At 31.9% G+C, this 21552-nt stretch overlaps 1 non-coding gene across 1 annotated transcript; it reads left to right on the top strand.

Annotated features, from left to right (window-relative positions):
* The first annotated feature begins 16297 nt into the window (after positions 1–16297).
* On the top strand, positions 16298–16403 carry LOC145118080 (small nucleolar RNA R71). The gene has a single exon (XR_013713064.1). It is a non-coding gene; the product is annotated as a small nucleolar RNA R71 (small nucleolar RNA).
* The last annotated feature ends 5149 nt before the right edge of the window (positions 16404–21552 follow it).

Genomic DNA, 21552 nt, shown 5'->3' with positions numbered 1-21552 from the left:
TACAAACATTATTTCTAACTTGAATAAGAGTTATGAAACTCTAAAATAGTTTGAAGTCTCAAAATTTAATTAATTTTGATATCCAAAGACTTACAAACTCTCAAAAACCCTAAATGCCCTAAAAACTCACATTTATAAACTTTAACATTAAAAATTCTATAAAAATAATTATGAAGCTTCTAATATTATCTTATAATAATTAAAATTATGAAAATGCATTTAAGAAAATAAAATTTAACTCATTAACATTTACCCTTAATTTATGAATCAAAAATCAAGGTTTATGAATAAAAACTTGATTTTAGTGCACATTTTATAAAAGAGTTTGATATTTTTATAAAAGATTTGAATTTTTAGAAAAATTGAAGAGAGGGAAACCCTTTCTTATCCCCCAAAACCGGCCACCCTCTTCCCAAGACACTCCCCCTCTTCCCAAAACACATAATCACTTCTTTCTCTCTCTCACACTCCACCTTCTCTCTCATTTTCTATCATTTCTCTCTACCTTCACCACTCCATTTTCTCTCTTCCTTTCTCTATACCCACGAAATTTTCTAGAAAATAAGTCCAAGAACACACCTCAAACTCAAAATCTTCATCATCTAGTGGTGTTCATTAAGGTAGAACACGATTTCCTTTCATTTCCTCCATGTTTTCAAGGTTTTTCTTGCATTTCCTTCTTCTTCTACACCTTTCTCTTAGAAAATATGTGTGCATGTTCATTCACTTCAGTTTTGATGATGATGGTGGTAGGATTTCACCCAAAAACAACATGCATGTTGTAAATGGTGAAATCCAAGGACCTAAACCTAAGTCAAGATCATGAAAATGCACTTTTCTACAAGTTTTGGTGGAAAATCACCACATGCACTCTAAGTTTTCTTTCAAAAATGATTTTTGAACATTTCAAACTCATGAATGGTCTTCAAACAAACATGCATGTGATGATCTTCAAGCTTAGATGCTAGATCATCAAAGTATGTTGTTAAAAGCTTTCAAATATGTTCATGAAAGATTTATTTCCAAATAAATATCTAAAACTCCTTTTCTGACCAAATCCGATTTTTCCCAGATTCCCATCAACAAATTTTCAGAAAATAGTTCATTTTTCTCGAATTATTATAATTATTGAAATAAAATAGCGCAATAAATCATATAAAATACTTTCGGACGTCTATAAATGCTAGGTAAATTCGTGGATGACCCCTATGCTAAATAATGACCCCACATTAAATTTCATCGGTTTTTGTCACTGTTTAATATGGTTTTGAATTTTCTTTTTGTTTGGCTCCAATAAATCATAAAAGCACATTAGAAAATCTTAAAATGATATATAACAATTTTCGCAGTTGCTACCAATGGTATAAGACTCAGAAAAATATTTTCAGAATTTTTCATAATGCATTCCTATTTTTCCCCGATTTTTGTATTTATAATGGCCTAAAAACAGAAAAAATAGTTCTGCTCATCCAAACTTATGAAAAATTTAGCAGAACACCTTGTAGTACATTAGGAGGCTACATAAAATTTTTGATGATATTTCTCTTCTGTATACTATTTTTCTCCTATTTTCTAATATTAAATACACTTAAATACACAAAATGGGATTACACTATATGAAAACCATCTTTGGTATTTTTCCCAGATTATTTACACTGTAAATGAAGTTTACAAAAATTTTGGTAATTTACTTTAACTGTTTATTATTTATTCTCCAATTAATGATTATTTAAGAGGATAAAACAAAGAAAAAAAGAAAGACTAACTGAAAAATATCTTTTATATTTTTCACAGCTTCTATATATATAATAACAGTGTTACAAAAATTTTGGGCAATTTTGGAAACTGTTTTCTATTTATTTCAATTTTTATTAGAATAAATGCTCAAAAATCATAAAATTGGGTTAAATAGTTTAGAAATCAATTTTTATATTTTTCCCAGCTTAATAATATTTTCTAACAATAATAAAAAAAGTTTGGGTAATTTTGGAAACTGTTTTCTATTTATTTTAATTTTTATTAGAATAAATGCACAAAAATCATAAAATTGGGTTAAACAATTTAGAAGACCGTTTTTATATTTTTTTCCAGCTCAAGTATGTCTAATGGCAGTACTATAAAAAATTTGGGAATTTTTATCCTTTGAATGTTATCTTTCATGAATTTATATTGTTATTAAGGCTTAAAATCGTGAAAAATAGTTAGACAAATCAAAAATTCAAGAAAATTATCTTAAGGTCTTTGACTTCAATTAAAACTGAAATGCAAAGTTTGGAAATTTTAGAACTAAATTGATTTAGTTTTTGAATATTAAATCATTGGAACACCTCTTAAAATGTTAAATATTAGCATTTCAATAATGTGAATTTTCCAATTAAATTGTTATATAACAATTGATTTATTGAAATTTAATTTTCACAGAAAAACGTTTGTAACTTATCAATATTAAATTTTGACACAATATTGGCATAATTCTATTGTAGTAGTAAGTATACTAGTGTTAGATTTCGATTAGAGACTCACTAGCGAATACCATTATTGTAGGAATCGATAGTGGTACAAGTGGAACTTAGCTCAAGGCATCATTTGCATCATCTCAATGCATATTGTGAGTATTCACACACTCCCCTATTTTCAGTTTTTATGTTTTGGGGTGGAAAAGCATGTCCCGAAAAACTATTATTTGTTCGTTGTACTTAAATTGATTTGTATCAAACATGATTGCTATTTTATTGCTATATCTCTCTATGTATGTCTATGCAACACGGAACATGAGAACTTATCGTCTTAAGGCCCTTCCCTTACACTTTTCTCTAACCATTAACTCTTTGAGCCAATGGTCATTGTGGATAGCGCTATTAGGAATTGACAACTCCTCACTCGCCCGATTGCTGGAGTGCATGATACCATATAATCTATGGAACGATAAGCATAGATCTTGATAGGGCTTTAGTCATAGGCTTGGTTGAGAACTCATTGTTTGCTCATACACATACAAACTTGTTACTTATTATAGTAACACACTTGTTTATTAATTATAGCAATGAATTTTGTTTCACATTATAGCAATGAACTTTGTTTCTCATTATAGCAATGAACCTTTATTATTGAAAACTTATATACTTGTTTTAGCAATGAAATTGTTTGCTCCTGGTAACAACGAATATTATTTCGATTCTTGAAAACTCATTTTAGCAATATAGTTTTATTTATAGAAACTTTTATCAAAACTTTTATTTCGATTCTTGAAACCAATTTTATTTTTAATCTGTGAGTACTCACCAACTATTTTTATAGTTGACGCTCGTTTTACATGCTTTTTCAGGAATCATCGAGTAAGTGGCACTTAGGGACACATCACTTTTAGGAGCATTTGCATGTGTTGTATTTCAATTTACATTGTAATTTCTTTTAAAAGTTGTTCAAACCCATTGTAAATTTGTAATGATTTTTAATAATATGGTTGATGTTGTCTTTAAACTTTTGCTATGAAACCCTTTGTACTGCCACGCCTCGTGTTTCCGCTTTAGCGGGGTGTGACTGGAAATGGTATCAGAGCCGAAGGTTATAGAGAATACCGGTTTTCCTTTGGAAAACCACAACTATAGCCAAAAAAAATTTCTAAACGTTTTTAAAATATAGAACATACTACTGGTATAACTAATTCGAGTACGCATTATTGGACTTTAATTAAGTATAGCCTGGCCAACTATGCTTAATTAAGGAAAGTTAATGTGAGGCTGGAAACGGTTATAGTAGAATTATGTTCAAAACAATTTTCAACATAAACTTTTGACAAACAAAATTTTTCGGTGTGCGTACGAGCATTGCATATTATAGGCATTCATCTAGATACGCTTAGAAACTAAGTGCACTTTTATAACAATGCCTTTATTTAGAAATATTCTTGTCCCTTATCAAGTGCTAGGTTAACCAGTTAGGTTATATCACTAGCCACTCTAGGAGCAATGCACTTAGTACTGAAAATGAGTATTCCTTGGTAGCTATTGACTTTAGATGTAAGGTTAGTAGCTAGATATACACTAGTAATAATCATAAGTCGAAACCTATACAAATTATTCCTCAATACCTCTTCATCGTCTTTGTACTAGAGTTACAACTAGGAAAAAGCGTTTCGATACCGACACGAATGATAATTGGAGCATCGTGTAAGGAGGTAGATGATTCGCCACTAAGTAATCACTTGGATACCATTGGCGGGCATTCCGGATTTGACTCATAAGGAGACACGGAGGTTTAACCTACATGTGAGATCTTATTTCTACGCTACAATTTAGCTCTAGGTTGTTTCCACCTTGAGGTTAAAACTTAACATAGGATATCCCTTTGACCTCTATAAAAGGTCGTCAACTGCATTGACACCATAAAATGTTTTTCAAACAATTTTTCTTTTCCTTTATTTTGGGGAAAAGACATCGGTACTCGCCTTATACTCGTTTTGTACTCGCCTTAGGATTTAGGTACGATCAAATACACTAACATACTTTCTCCTTACTTCTTAATCTTCCATCGAAAAATTATTTCACTTCATCGGTTTTATTTATCATCGATAAAATATTTTATAACCACTTCATTCAACTTAGTAGACATTTCCTAACAATGTAAGCCATATTCTCGCTAAAAATCTTTTGACAACTTGCTTTAACTTAACACTTTTCTTCAAAACTCAATTTAACCAATATTTGTTTTAACCTTGCTATTTTAATTTCATTTCAAATCCATTTCAATGGATAGATGTGCTTTTAAGGGCATGTAAACCATTTTAATTATTGTTTACCATTTTGACACGTTTTCGAAACACTTAGAAACATTTTCTTTTATAAAAGTGTTTAAACTCTATGCTATAAAACTTAAACATATGACATTGAAGTTCTTATTATGTGAAAAAGTTTCAACCGATCTTCAAAACACTTTTGTTTTGACACTTTTAACAGCATTCTCATTTAGACATTGTAATTTACTTTAATGTGTTTTCTCGAAACCCAACATGATATTTATTCAAATTTCTACTTCAAACATGTTTATAAGAAATCTCTAATGCTTGTATTTCAAAACATACCTTATTTGTGTACTTTGCTTCAATATGGTTTTATAATCTATAAAATTTTTAAAATTTATAGCATTTGAAAACTTAGTGTTCACTTTTAAATTTTCAGTGATACACTCTCAACAATGAATAATTATTCTTCTAAATATATTGAGTCTTTACCTTATCCATTTTAATCATTGTTGGACTTCAGTCTAAAAAGTCAAAATTGTCAGATTTTCAATTGTCATTTGTAGGACTTCTTTTTTTTTCCCACAAATGGAGTTTAACTTAATAGATAACTTATGAATTTTTAGCAATCCTTAGCAAACACTTTAAAACTCCCACATGTCTATGTAACCATCAACATACATCAAATATTGAAGTTTGAAATATATCTCAACCTGGTTTTAAATCTACCTATATGTATTGTTCTTAAAATTTTAACAATAACAATCATTGTCGCCGCTACCTTCCTTTTTCTTTCCTCCGAACTTGATTTCTCGCTCTCCTTCCGATTTTAGATCTCGCACGCCATAATATTAACATAATACATTGTCTAACTTTATTTCTGTCTATTTTGCCCCTCTTGGTATCATGTTCGTACACATAAAGACTAGAAGTCTACCCTTTCGTTTTGAGCGATTAATACGTGTATAGTCGTGAGACATACTTTTTATTTAGTCAGCTTTGATATATTCAATTACACCTTTTATCATATACATCTTGTTTTTATTTTGAAATCTCTATAAACAAGTGATCCTTATTTACATTTCTCTTTCGTTCTAGATTCGGAAACTTGATTTAAAATGTAATTTTCATTGTATTTTTCTTACAATTAATACACAAGAAGAATACCATTGTTCTTATCATTTTTCTAAATCCATAAAATATATGTGAAAGAATACATTTTCTTATGCTTCTTCTTTTCTTTAAATACATCAAAAGTCTTGAATTTTACTATTATATATTCTCTAAATGATTGTTTTTGTAGAAACACTAAATTAAGAATCCACTATTTTCAATGATCGATATTTTTACACCTTTCTTAAAATAGCATTCTACTTTGTAATTTTCATTGAGTTCCTAAACTCTCAACTTTGTTTTTATAAATATTCTGACTCATAAGCTTGAATTTGTCTTGACTTAGAGAATTAGACAATTTTTCAAAAGAGTAATCAAAATATTTTTGTATAAATTCCCTTATTGATGACTTAAACTTGTAACCTTAATTAATCTTTATATTATTTTACTACTTCGTTTGATCGCCACACATGTATTTTCGTTATCTTGGAATTATTACATATTTTGATAATAATGAGATTAATTATCATTCCTAAACACACATTTTGATAACAGTGAGATTTTTATCACTTCTAAACACTTAAAATGCTATCTACACAATGTGATTTAATCGCCTCCATTTGCAACATTGACTCTCTAAATATATATATTATTCAAATATAGATCTATTATTGTAAGAGTAACCGTAGTAGCAATTATAGCCTCGGAGATCCTCAATCATTTCGTAATTTATTTTGTAGCTGACACTTAAATAGCCTTTGCATTGGAGATGTACCAAAACTTTGTTGCCTACCCTTAGTACGTTTTTTTTAGGAACTTACCCTCGATCGCTTCCCTTTCATTCGTGTTACCCCTTCTTATTTCGGAACATATATTTTCCAGATATAGTAGCCAACCCGAAAGTGAACAAATTGTTCCTAATCTCTTCTTTATTAGGCGGCGAATTTACACTTAGTGTTAATTTAGAATGCGACTTGAGGATCAATGCGGATTTAACGCTCAATGCAGTGGGTGCTTCAGCAAAACTTATAACTTTTCTTTTAAGTTAGATAATATCTAACTAGATAATATTTCAACTAGGTCGCCAAGGTTGGATCATGATTTCCATGAACCAGATTTCCCACAATCTAGACGATAGAACTCGAATTAAGGAGACACTAATTTGATTATAACTAAAGAATTGGGCTTTTCCCTTGAGGAATTAACCCAAAATAATCAAAGAGCTCTTCAAGTCACCACCTCTCCAACTATACAATTGTATTCGGTTGAGTTCTAATAGAATACGTCACGAATTGAATTTCGGGACGAAATTCTTTCAACCGGGGGAGACTGTGACAACCGTCAAAATTCGAGTCGGTTCTAGATTTGACTAGACTTAGTTGCACATATAGGCACTACACATACTAGACTTAGTAACTAGAAGCTAAGTTATAACCTACTAGAAACTTGGAAACAATTAGAATCAATGGATAGTGTACTTAGATTTCACATTGATATGTGAATTCTACATCTACTGAGCTGTAGTGACTATCCATATTTGGGTCACTCTTTGACTCGAACAACATTTCATGAATCATATACACACATCATGCACTTGACCTAGTAGTAGAAATTAGGTCAAAGTCTCATAGAAACTTAAGTTAAAATTGAAGACTAGGACTAGTATACTTGATTCCTCAATTTCGTTGGATCTCGGAATCACTACATAGAATGCCAATAAACCGATAAAAAAATAAATTACAAATATTATTTCTAACTTGAATAAGAGTTATGAAACTCTAAAATAGTTTGAAGTCTCAAAATTTAATTAATTTTGATATCCAAAGACTTACACACTCTCAAAAACCCTAAATACCCTAAAAACTCACATTTATAAACTTTAACATTAAAAATTCTATAAAAATAATTATGAAGCTTCTAATATTATCTTATAATAATTAAAATTATGAAAATGCATTTAAGGAAATAAAATTTAACTCATTAACATTTACCCTTAATTTATGAATCAAAAATCAAGGTTTATGAACAAAAACTTGATTTTAGTGCACATTTTATAAAAAAGTTTGATATTTTATAAAAGATTTGAATTTTTATAAAAATATAAGAGAGGGAAACCCTTTCTTATCCCCCAAAACCGGCCACCCTCTTCCCAAGACACTCCCCCTCTTCCCAAAACACATAATCACTTCTTTCTCTCTCTCACACTCCACCTTCTCTCTCATTTTCTATCATTTCTCTCTACCTTCACCACTCCATTTTCTCTCTTCCTTTCTCTATACCCATGAAATTTTCCATAAAATAAGTCCAAGAACACACCTCAAACTCAAAATCTTCATCATCTAGTGGTGTTCATTAAGGTAGAACACGATTTCCTTTCATTTTCCTCCATGTTTTCAAGGTTTTTCTTGCATTTCCTTCTTCTTCTACACCTTTCTCTTAGAAAATATGTGTGCATGTTCATTCACTTCAGTTTTGATGATGATGGTGGTAGGATTTCACCCAAAAACAACATGCATGTTGTAAATGGTGAAATCCAAGGACCTAAACCTAAGTCAAGATCATGAAAATGCACTTTTCTACAAGTTTTGGTGGAAAATCACCACATGCACTCTAAGTTTTCTTTCAAAAATGATTTTTGAACATTTCAAACTCATGAATGGTCTTCAAACAAACATGCATGTGATGATCTTCAAGCTTAGATGCTAGATCATCAAAGTATGTTATTAAAAGCTTTCAAATATGTTCATGAAAGATTTATTTCCAAATAAATATCTAAAACTCCTTTTCTGACCAAATCCGATTATTATTGAAATAAAATAGCGCAATAAATCATATAAAATACTTTCGGACGTCTATAAATGCTAGGTAAATTCGTGGATGACCCATATGCTAAATAATGACCCCACATTAAATTTCATCGGTTTTTGTCACTGTTTAATATGGTTTTGAATTTTTTTTTTGTTTGGCTCCAATAAATCATAAAAGCCCATTAGAGAATCTTAAAATGATATATAACAATTTTCGCAGTTGCTACCAATGGTATAAGACTCAGAAAAATATTTTCAGAATTTTTCATAATGCATTCCTATTTTTCCCCGATTTTTGTATTTATAATGGCCTAAAAACAGAAAAAATAGTTCTGCTCATCCAAAATTCATGAAAAAATTAGCAGAACACCTTGTAGTACATTAGGAGGCTACATAAAATTTTTGATGATTTTTCTCTTCTGTATACTATTTTTCTCCTATTTTCTAAGATTAAATACACTTAAATACACAAAATGGGATTACACTAAATGAAAACCATCTTTGGTATTTTTCCCAGATTATCTACACTGTAAATGAAGTTTACAAAAATTTTGGTAATTTACTTTAACTGTTTATTATTTATTCTCCAATTAATGATTATTTAAGAGGATAAAACAAAGAAAAAAAAGAAAGGCTAACTGAAAAATATCTTTTTTATTTTTCACAGCTTCTATATGTATAATAACAGTGTTACAAAAATTTTGGGCAATTTTGGAAACTGTTTTCTATTTATTTCAATTTTTATTAGAATAAATGCTCAAAAATCATAAAATTGGGTTAAATAGTTTAGAAATCAATTTTTATATTTTTCCCAGCTTAATAATATTTACTAACAGTAATAAAAAAAGTTTGGGTAATTTTGGAAACTGTTTTCTATTTATTTTAATTTTTATTAGAATAAATGCACAAAAATCATAAAATTGGGTTAAACAATTTAGAAGACCGTTTTTATATTTTTTTCCAGCTCAAGTATGTCTAATGGCAGTACTATAAAAATTTTGGGAATTTTTATCATTTGAATGTTATTTTTCATGAATTTATATTGTTATGAAGGCTTAAAATCGTGAAAAATAGTTAGACAAATCAAAAATTCAAGAAAAATTATCTTAAGGTCTTTGACTTCAATTAAAACTGAAATGCAAAGTTTGGAAATTTTAGAACTAAATTGATTTAGTTTTTGAATATTAAATCATTGGAACACCTCTTAAAATGTTAAATATTAGCATTTCAATAATGTGAATTTTCCAATTAAATTGTTATATAACAATTGATTTATTGAAATTTAATTTTCACAGAAAAATATTTGTAACTTATCAATATTAAATTTTGACACAATATTGGCATAATTCTATTGTAGTAGTAAGTATACTAGTGTTAGATTTCGATTAGAGACTCACTAGCGAATACCATTATTGTAGGAATCGATAGTGGTACAAGTGGAACTTAGCTCAAGGCATCATTTGCATCATCTCAATGCATATTGTGAGTATTCACACACTCCCCTATTTTCAGTTTTTATGTTTTGGGGTGGAAAAGCATGTCCCGAAAAACTATTATTTGTTCGTTGTACTTAAATTGATTTGTATCAAACATGATTGTTATTTTATTGCTATATCTCTCTATGTATGTCTATGCAACACGGAACATGAGAACTTATCGTCTTAAGGCCCTTCCCTTACACTTTTCTCTAACCATTAACTCTTTGAGCCAATGGTCATTGTGGATAGCGCTATTAGGAATTGACAACTCCTCACTCGCCCGATTGCTGGAGTGCATGATACCATATAATCTATGGAACGATAAGCATAGATCTTGATAGGGCTTCAGTCATAGGCTTGGTTGAGAACTCATTGTTTGCTCATACACATACAAACTTGTTACTTATTATAGTAACACACTTGTTTATTAATTATAGCAATGAATTCTGTTTCACATTATAGCAACGAACTTTGTTTCTCATTATAGCAACGAACCTTTATTTTTGAAAACTTATATACTTGTTTTAGCAATGAAATTGTTTGCTCCTTGTAACAACGAATATTATTTCGATTCTTGAAAACTCATTTTAGCAATATAGTTTTATTTATAGAAACTTTTATCAAAACTTTTATTTCGATTCTTGAAACCAATTTTATTTTTAATCTGTGAGTACTCACCAACTATTTTTATAGTTGACGCTCGTTTTACATGCTTTTTCAGGAATCATCGAGTAAGTGGCACTTAGGGACACATCACTTTTAGGAGCATTTTCATGTGTTGTATTTCAATTTACATTGTAATTTCTTTTAAAAGTTATTCAAACTCATTGTAAATTTGTAATGATTTTTAATACTATGGTTGGTGTTGTCTTTAAACTTTTGCTATGAAACCCTTTGTACTGCCACGCCTCGTGTTTCCGCTTTAGCGGGGTGTGACAAAACACCTGCAACTAAAAACATGAAAGAATTTGACATTAGGTTTTCGGTTATAGATGATTTCATACGGAGTTATATTGAAACGACGATGAATGAAAGATCGATTTTGAGTGCAACATGCTGTCGAAACTGCTTCTGCCCATAGATATTGAGGAAGACTCGCATATGTCAGCGTAGTTCTTGCTGCTTCGCAAAGTGACCTATTCCTCCTTTCAACCACACCATTTTGTTGTGGTGTTATGGCGATGAGAAATTATGCGAGATTCCTTTATTGGTTAAGAACGAATCGAGCATATTATTTTTAAACTCCGAATCATTATCACTTTTGATTTTTCGAACGTTCTTCTTTAGACTCAACTCAATTTTATTGATAAATTCGATTATTGTTTGAGCGACTTCAGATTTTAACCTGAGAAAATACACCCATGTGAATCGTGAAAAATCATCAACTATAACCAAAATGTACCGTTTCTTGTTGAGGGTTTCAACAGTTGATGGTCCACAAAGGTCAATATGAAGAAGTTCCAACGGTTCAACAATTTTCGAATCTATGACAATTGGATGACCTTTGCGATGTTGTTTTCCTTGTTCACAAGCTGCACACAAAGTATCATTATCAAATTTTAGTAATGGTAAACCTCGAACAAGATCATCAACGACCAATTTATTTAAATTTCAAAAGTTTAAATGTGATAAATGTCGATGCCATAACCAGCTGACATCTGAGGAGGCTTTCGAAATTAAACACACTGAAGGTTTGCCGATGATTGGTTTGATATCAAGAGTAAACATGTCACCATGTCGTTTGGACTTGAGCAAAACTTCGTTAGTTTAAACATTCGAAATGATGTTGCCTGCTTCGTTAAACACCACTTGATTGCCAGTGCCCACAACAAGTTGTGAAACACTTATCAAGTTATGTTGAAGACCTTCTACATAGGCAACACGATTAACAGTGAACATCCCATTTGTGACTTTTCCATATGCTTTCACTTGACATTTGTGATTGTTCCCGAACTTCACAACTCCAACATTTTCCAAACTTCAATAATCTCTTAAATTCTCCTTTCGTCCAGTCATGTGACGAGAGCAACCACTATCAATGTACCATTTCTCATCATATTGCTCGTCACATAAAAACTGCAATTAATGAAAGAATTTAGGTACCCAAGGGTGTTTGGGTCCTTGGTTATTAGCTTTGAAAACCGAATGAAATGAAGAACCTAAAACCCAATTACAAACTTTTGATTTGAAAGTATCAACTAAGTCAACATCATTGGGTAAAGGAGCAGAAATATAAGTTTTCGAAGGTTTAGATTTGTCACTGACATTCGCCTTTTTGTTCTCAGTTTGTTTTGCAACTGGTTTAGCTTTCGAAACTGGTTTCCATGTTTTCATAGGAATATTTGAATCTTTGGAAGAGGAACTTCCGTTTGACGAATCATTCAAATATTGCTCATATGCGTCATGAATCTGTTGTTGGGAATACTGACGAGATTCAAATATCTTCCCTTGGCCTTCAAGCCAATGATCGATATTCTTCACACTTGACGAACCCTTTGTGTATGACACTTTCGAATTATGCTTCCCAGACAGATTTGGAAAATTTGGTTTTTGTGGAAAGAAATCAACATTTGGCTTAGGACGAAATGCCATAGCATATCAACTTCCAACATTATTTCCAACGCTTGTATTTTGAGAAAATCGATTGTGAAATTTTCGTTTTTGAGAAAATCTTAGTTGTTGATTAGAAGAAAATTGTTTTGTTGAGGGTTGATTTTGAAATCTCTTTGATGTGTTTTTTGACATTTGTGGAAAACGTTGTATATGGAACTTTCAAAGAATTTGTTTTTGAATAAAATTCAGATTTTGTGTTGTTTGATTGAGCGGGATTTTTCTTTTGGTCTGAATAAGATGCTGAATTTGAAGACTTGTTCTCAACAGATTTAGTCTTTATGTTTTCAGACATTTTCAATGTCAAACCGTTTTGTTTCTTTCGATACTCAACAGTTTGCCAGAAAATTTTCTTTCGTGCCTGTCTTTTTTAAATTTCATTTTCTTTTGAAAACTTTTCTATTTGTTCTTTAAATTCTTTTGATTTTAATTTGACAACACTTTCATTTTCCATAACAACTTGTTTTGAAACTTCTTTCTCAACTTTTTGTTTTTCAACCCATTTTCGTTGAGGTTTTTGTCTTTGAAAAACATACAAATTCTTTGTTATATTATTTTCGACAGTGCTTTGATTTGAAAAGAATCATTCGTCTGTTGTTTTCTTGTTGTCATTTTCGACCATTTTGTTGAATTCTGGTTTAATGTTTTCAACATTTCCAGTAGTGACAAACACTTGATTTGGAAAAACAGCATCATCTGTACACTTGAAATTTGGATACACCACTTGATTTGTTTCCAAATAATGGGCTCCTTTTTCAGACAAAACTTTGTCGAAATTTTCAGTGTCCCCAAACACTTGGTCAACAACATGTGGAATGGTTGGTTCATTTGAGCTTCATCCTCATCATCACTACATTAATGACAGACAACTGTGAACAATCGACACTTTCCTCTTCCTCAATTTCACTGATTTCGCTGAAACTATCAGAATTATCATCGACATCAGCGAAATTTGATTGAGAGTCAAGTTTCGAATTCTCAGTTCTTTTCAAAATTTTGATTTGTTCATTCTTGGTTAAGGTATCATTCACAATTTCAACAAGTTCATCAACATTCAAATATTCATCTATCTTAACAATACCATAAGCAAATCGATTATCAGGCACTTTATCGAATTTTGCTATTGTTTTCTCACAATCATAAGACACGCTATCAATTTTCTCTATTTCGAAAGCAAGAAAAGGTAATAGCTTCCTATGTTGTTCTTTGCTAATATCAGACGAATGATGTAAAGCAGTCAATTTCCCATACAAACGCTTTGCAGAATTACAATATATATTTCTTTGAGCTAATAACATTTTAACATCACTGCTTAAAGAATCCCTATCACACATGATGTTTGTAATTTGCAATTCTAAACTCTCAATTCTTATTTTCTTGGCATCTAACTGCTTATGTACTTCTATCAACTGAGAAGTTGATTTCTTAGCCTCATTGCTAGCAGAGATAACCAAAGCGTCGAAATGAGCAACAGTATCATCAAAAGCAATTAATTCAGAATCATATGCACTTAAAGGAATATTGAAAGACTGAATAATAGTACGTACCTTGGTAGTCATTGGAGATTTATCAGCACTTTTGGTCATGAAGCAATGACCAGTCACCTCTTTGTCAGAATCTTCCTCCAGCTTCGCGTACATGGCTCCATGCGTAGGATTACGCATCTCTTCATCATCGGATCCGGAAGACCAAATCTGATACGTGCCCTCTTCCTCCTGTTCACCTCTAGCCACCAATGATAAATTTTTCGCCTTCGAACGCACCTCTTCCAATCTCTCCACATAATACGCTTCGTCCTTTATTCTATTCTTTTTATCCTCCTTCTTACGAAGCATGCAATCATTTGCTACATGATTTGCTCCATTGCAATAATGACAGTCAACACCCGAATCTCCTTTCAGTTTCTTCTCATTCTTAACCTCAGTCACCTTCTCAACATTCTTTTCAAACTTCTTCTTCTCTTCTCCTGCAGACTTGTTCACAAAACTTCATTTTCCCTCACTCTGCTTCATCTTCGGATTAAACGGTTTCTTGAAAAACTTTTTAACTCTGTTGTTTGAGTAAAAAGCTACTGCCTCATCATCCGAATTCATTAAAAACCCCTCTTCATCAGAATTCTCTTCTTCAACCTGTTCCTTTTCTGAAACTTTCGAAAGTAATGCCAATGGTCCACCCAAGCTTAATTTCGATTCTTCAGCCATTTCATTTACCTCGCCTTCGCGAGTCTTTAGCAGATTATACAAATCATTCAATGATGATGTGTTAAAACTCTATTGTGTTTTCACCATTAAAGTAACATTCCTCCATTCCTTTCGTAGACCCATGATGAATGTGATATTGAATTCCATTGTTGTCCTTGTAATGCCATGACGATGACATTTATAGATCAACTCATTCAGCCTATCATAGTAAACTTCAATTGACTCACGATCGTTTTGCTTGAAATCTTTTAATTCAATCAAACAGTGCTTAACAGAATTAATTTTCGTCTTCTAGCTTCCTTGAAACTTTTCTTTGAGATTATTCCAGATTTCTTTTGCAGTTGTACAACTTCTGACATAGTTATACACAACTGGAGGTAATGCACCGCGTAACTCCCTTATGCATCGTTTTTCAAGTTTCTTCATACGATCAGATTGATCATCAACACTCGTAGTACTAGATGAAGATCCAATTGGTTGAAGATTTGTAGGAAGAGTAACACTCCCTGAGATGCATGACCAAAGCTCTTCATCGATTCCATTTAAGTAGTCTTTCATACGATCAGACCATTGATCATAGTATTCCAGAATGAGCATAGGAATCTTAGTTGAAGATCCTAGCAGATGAGAGTATGAAGTCATTGAGTTTAAGTTGAAGTTCGCCATTGATGTCCGGATTGAATTTTTCTAAGAAATCAAAGAGAATTTGAATGCAAATTGTTGAATTCAACAGAAAAATCATGTAAAACACTCGATTCAACAAATCAGTTGCAGAATCAAATCACAACTGAAGATCTAGAACACTTTTCACTTCAAAAGGTGCGGAAACTTTTTGAATGAGAATCTGATTCAAAAACCTTTTGAACCAGAGTGAAAATCAGATCGCAGATTATGATTCCTGCTCTGATACCAATTGAAGAAGTGATGAATCAAGTATGAATCAAATTAGAGTAAATCAAATGTAATTTGAACACGAGAAGTAAATATAATCTGGTTTCAGCTCTATTACTTCTGATGAACACAAGTACAGAACGATAGTAAAAAGGGTGAACTTATTACAATCACTCTCTGACTCTTACTATCTACTTAATGCTCAGCTCCTATTTATAGGAAACAGGAAGTACAAAAAATACTAAGGCTTAGACGTTAAGCTTCGTACAAAAGACACCTTAGCAAATACATAACAAAATATACGAAGTGAACAAAACATACGAAGTGTACAAATAAACAGACTTCGACTGTTTACAATATATTTCGACCCTACAGTCATCGACCCTTGTTTGTCAAGAAGTTGTCTACTTGTGACATTCACTCCATCATAGAATATGGAAACTTCTTGTTGAACATTTCGATCATGTTAAGGTCAACTTCCAAGCAAGCTCTTGTATCTCTCCCATGCTTCGTACAATGATTCTCCAACCTCTTGTTGAAAGTTAGCAATCTTCTTTTTCAGCTTTGAAATATTCGAAGGTGGACTCAATTTCTCAATGAAAGCATCACGAAGAGTTCCCATGTAGTAATGGATATGGGTACAAGAGACTTCAACCAAATCGTTACTTCACCGATAAAAGTCACTGGAAGCATCCTTAGTAACATGGATTCTCTTGCCACATTAGGAACATGAAAGTAGTTTGCAATGTCTTTGACCTCATCAATGTTCTTGAAAGCATGTAAATAATCATTCCCGGTGAAAGGTATGTCCTTGACCATGGATATAATGTGCCCTTTGAGCTCGAAACTTCTCTCGACTAGTATCTAGAGTGGAAGAATACCCTGTTCATGTTCTTTATGTATCCTCTTCTTGTAATCGCCCATCATCATTCTCATAATATCCGCCATCTCTGCAACCTCGCTTTTTACTTTTTCTTCGTCTGAACTTTTTTTGTTAGATGTTTCTGGCGCATATCATACTTCCTTCTTACTTGGAGTTTTCTGAAAAAGTTTGATTTTATCAGTTTTGAAAGTGTTGCTAGATTCACCCATATTTTCTTTCTTCTTGTGGAAAGCGGATTTTGGATCTTCTAGTGTAGGAACAACTGTAGTGTTATCCTTGACTATAAATCACTAAAGAAACACAAACACGTAAAATGAATAAAAATCATTACACTAACAAATTAATTGAAGCGGGACCATGACGTGGCTAAGATAACCAGATTGTGGTAGCATTTTAGAGGAAAACAAAAATAAACAAATGCAACCAAAGTAACTTTTTGTGGTTTCTAACCCATAAAAGGATCAAATAACTAAAAGCAATTAACTATAAACCAAATAAGTCGTTCCCCGGCAACGACACCAAAAACTTTGATGTTGTGCAAACGTACCTATTAGTTTTAAATTTATAACCTAACAAACTCTTACTAACTATGCACCTATAGAAAGTATACCTAATCAGATTATAGTATATCTCATGTAAGTTGGGTGTTGATCAAAAGGAACGGAATTCAATTAAATAAATTAACTACTTCTAATTAAACTATGAGAGAAACGATGATTTGGGGGTTTTTATTAATTTTTACAGATCAAAATAACTTAATATCACGAAACAAGTAAGCAAGCAACAAAAACAAAGTAACTTCATCAATCAAAATAAAACTTCTGCCTAGATCGAATTTCACTTTCAAATATGGTGGATTTCTAATGGATAGATTATATTGATTACCAATTATCTAGTTATGATAATCAAATAACTAGGCCTACCCATTTATGTATGAAAAAATAATGATCATGCACAAGTTAAATACCAAATTGATAATAGCACAATTGGACTATGAGTGATATTAGTTTCTCTCTTATGATCAAGTTAAGCAACCAAGCACCAATTAAGACTAATTATGCTTTATAACATAGTTAAAGTTACTAGCTTTAATTAGTTAAACTATCATGTGATTAATCTTAGCTTTAACTATTTAATGATCATATATAGAATTAGGAGATAGATTCATGCGATTAATATGATCAATTAAAACACAATCTAATTTTTAGGCAATATAAACTAGAACTAAACATTCTAGAAGTTATAAATATCATACACAAGTAAACTCGAATATAATCATCCAACATCGAAATCAACACATATGGATCAAGTTCATCTTCACCAAACATAAGTAAAAGGTGTTTAGCCTATCATTGTAAAAGAAAAACATATTAGATCTAAGTAAAATAAGCTAGACATGAGTATAATAAGCAAACCAAATAGATCTCTGTTGAATTCTTCTAAATATTCTTTAATCGTTGAGCTCTAATTGAATTTCGATCTTCTTCTGGGTTTCTACGGGTTATTAGTCGTAATTAACCTCATAAAACCAAATGCCACCCTTTGATTTCGACCTAATGTCCAGGTTTTTATAATTATAGAAATATGACCACCACGTCGTGGTTAACCGTGACTATGACGTGGTATTCGAGTTTTTCGCGTGTCTACCAAGTCAGCATTAAGGGTCGTGAATATTTCATTCGCCACGTGGCGGTCATGTCACCACAACGTGGTTATTACTTATTCTTTTGTTTTTGTTCCCGTTTCCTTCTTCTAGCTCCTCGTATGCTTGCTTTTTTTCCTGAACAAGTCTTCGTTTCTACAAAACATATTTTTAAACATAACAAGTATCTTTTGTTCCATATTAAGAATTGTTTAGCTAAAAGTATTAGAAATATGCATTAGATATGTAGTTAATTATGCACACATTAGCGACCAAGGGCTGGTCACGACGTGAGGATCAATGGTTGAAGTTAGTGGTCGTTGAATTCGACCTTGACAGTTAACTTGTTGAGATGGTTTGACTTTTGGTCAAACTAAGTGTTTTGGAGTGTAGATTGAGAGGGTACTCTTTATTTCTGTTAGGTGCCATGTAGGATTAGTCTTTTTCGGGTAAGAGCTTTGGTGTTTAGCTGCTACTTGGAAGGTGAGTCTCCTCAGTATACTTGCCTGTGTGGTAGTATATGTTGACCAGCTAAGTCTTATTTGTTGATTATTGCTAAATGTGAACTGAGAGGTTACTCTAGGACCGTTGTGAGTCCATGGACTACAAATAGTCCCCATGATTGTTGATAACCCGGGAGGTGTATTGTTAATCCATAGGGCATGTTGTTAGCCCACTAGGACTACAGATAGTCCCCAGGGTATCTATTAACTCATAGTTGATTATATTATGTGTTGTATGTAACATTCAAGCATGCTGATAGAACATAGCTGATTATTTTGCTGTGTTGTATGAGATATTTAGGGAACTCCCTAAGATTTGTGTTTACAATTGTGGATTAACTATTTTGCAGGTACTTATCGGGCGGCGAAGGTGTGACTGTCCACACACATTAGTAGTTTTATGATTCAAGATTCCGCATTGTCTTTATTATAACTATGATATCTGAATAATGATTTATAAAAAAATGGTGTATTCTAAATGTGGTTTTATTAAAAATGGATGTTATATTATTTTAAAAATGAAATTTTAGTCTGGGTTTTGGGATGTTACAATTGTTACAAATCTTTTATGATTTTATCTTGAATATGTTTTTCTATTTGAAAAAAAAAAACTTTAAGTTTACATATCTTTTATGTTTTTATCTTAATTATTTTGTTCAAATTTCCCAAAAAAAAGAACCATTATGTTTACAAATTTTATGTTTTTTACCCTAAGTATGTTTTTCAAATTTGACATGAAAGTGCTTAAGTTTGTCAAATTTTGTTGGTTTTGTTCCTGAAAGACTGTTATACAGGAACCAAGGACAAAAATGAAAGAAACTTGGAAATTTAGATATTAACTAACAAAATATCATAATAGAGATAAAATTTACAGAACTTTCCAAACTTAAGGAATTTTATGTCAAAAATGCTAAGTAAAACAACTTTTAAAGATCATGTATTTGAGTTTTACTGCAATCTAAATGCATCATCTTTATGAGTAGGTTTTCTTACACCTTGACACTTCGATTTTTGAATATGATCAAGGAAACCTAAAGAGAAATAGATGTCCCAACAAAAATCACTCCACAATGTTAACAATCATCATGAGAAAGGGTGAATAAAACTAATCTTAAACATCATTAATTTGAAGATTACTTGCAATATAAATGTGACGTCCCACTTTTCCAACCAAAATTTTCCTATGAAATATAAATGAAACTTCCAAATTCATTTTTCCATAAAAGATGAAAAGTACGAAGTGTTTAACATCATAAAACCAAATCATAAAGTGTATTAGAAATCATTTCAAAAACTACGGAAGACTCAAAATATCAACTTAGATACAAATGTGGTACAGTCATGCAACGCCATTTCCACAATCATATAACTATCAGAAAAACATTTAATCAACAATTATAAGCGTAAATACTAGTAAGTTTCTCAAAGTACCACATACTATAATACACATACAATGCATACAAACAAAGGTCTGCGACTTCGTGTTGTTCCGCCAGACTCGTGGCCTACAGTCGTTCCGTTATATACTGTCGACTTGCAGCCTAGCACCATTCCTAGGATCGCTCTCGATATTTAGGCTTGCAACATAACTTCGTTCTGCAATCAACTTGTCAAACATGACACATAAAAGTATCATACAATCAAAAAATCAGCATACATACAAAGCAATAATCTAGTCTAGTTGTAAAAACATACACTAACGGTATCTACATCCAATCACATAAAGTATAGTAAGAAAACTCACCTGATATGAAGAGTTGAAGTCACAAACACGTTTCCTCGTTGAAATTAGCTACACGAATTACCTGAATGTCAATCAAAGGTCAATTATTAGTCTATTGCCCATAATTATCAAGGTTTCACTAGTCAAAAGACAACGGCTAAATTTTATGGTGAACACGCCGCTACACATCTCTTGGTCGCGTCGTGGACACTAGGTGCCAAAATACTCATGAAAATTCGTAAATCCCCATGTCGCAACAATTGTAGAGATGGCGGTGGCAACATAGGTAATGGTGGTGGTGGTGGCGATAGTCATGGTGCCAAAGGGAGTTAAGGTTGTAGTGGCGGTGGTGGCAAAAGGGGGGTGGGGGGTGATGGTCTCAATGGGGGGTGGTGTCATCGATGGGGTTGGTGATTGCAGTCTTGCAGAATGGGAGACGGTAAGCATTTTGGAAGTGGTGCAGGTAGCATTAGTGGTTATGGCGGTGGCTGTCATCGAGGTGGTCGTGGCGATGGCGACGTGGACATAGGTTTTGGTGGTTGCTACGACGATGGTGGTGGTGATTGTGGTCGAGCAGATAGACTTGATATATTAATGATTTGTATTCTATATAGTAAAATTGTTATACATTCTGTAAAAAAAATATAATGTATCGGTAAAGTCATGACTAATCATAATTTTTTACTCATGTAATAAATTATAGTTAATTTTTATTGTGTACGTTGGAGAACAATTTTATGTGTTATAATTTATTATGAAAAAGCATATATAATTATTTTATATCTGAGTTTTGCCTTGAATGTAATTAGATAACATTAGGTCGTTTTCAGATACGTGAGAACATTTACAAATGAAAGTAACACTAATCGTGTTAGATGTTGTGCGACACAATTATTCCAAGATAATTTGTATTTCTTATTGTTGGTCAAATATTTTTTAGAATTAAAGTTAAAAGAAACGAAT

This window comes from Lactuca virosa, chromosome 5 (genome assembly GCF_052849685.1).
Source record: "Lactuca virosa cultivar CGN04683 chromosome 5, Lactuca_virosa_CGN04683_v6, whole genome shotgun sequence".
NCBI lineage: Eukaryota > Viridiplantae > Streptophyta > Magnoliopsida > Asterales > Asteraceae > Lactuca > Lactuca virosa.
Note: the sequence above shows the minus strand (reverse complement) of the source record. Positions and strands in the feature narration are given on the sequence as shown.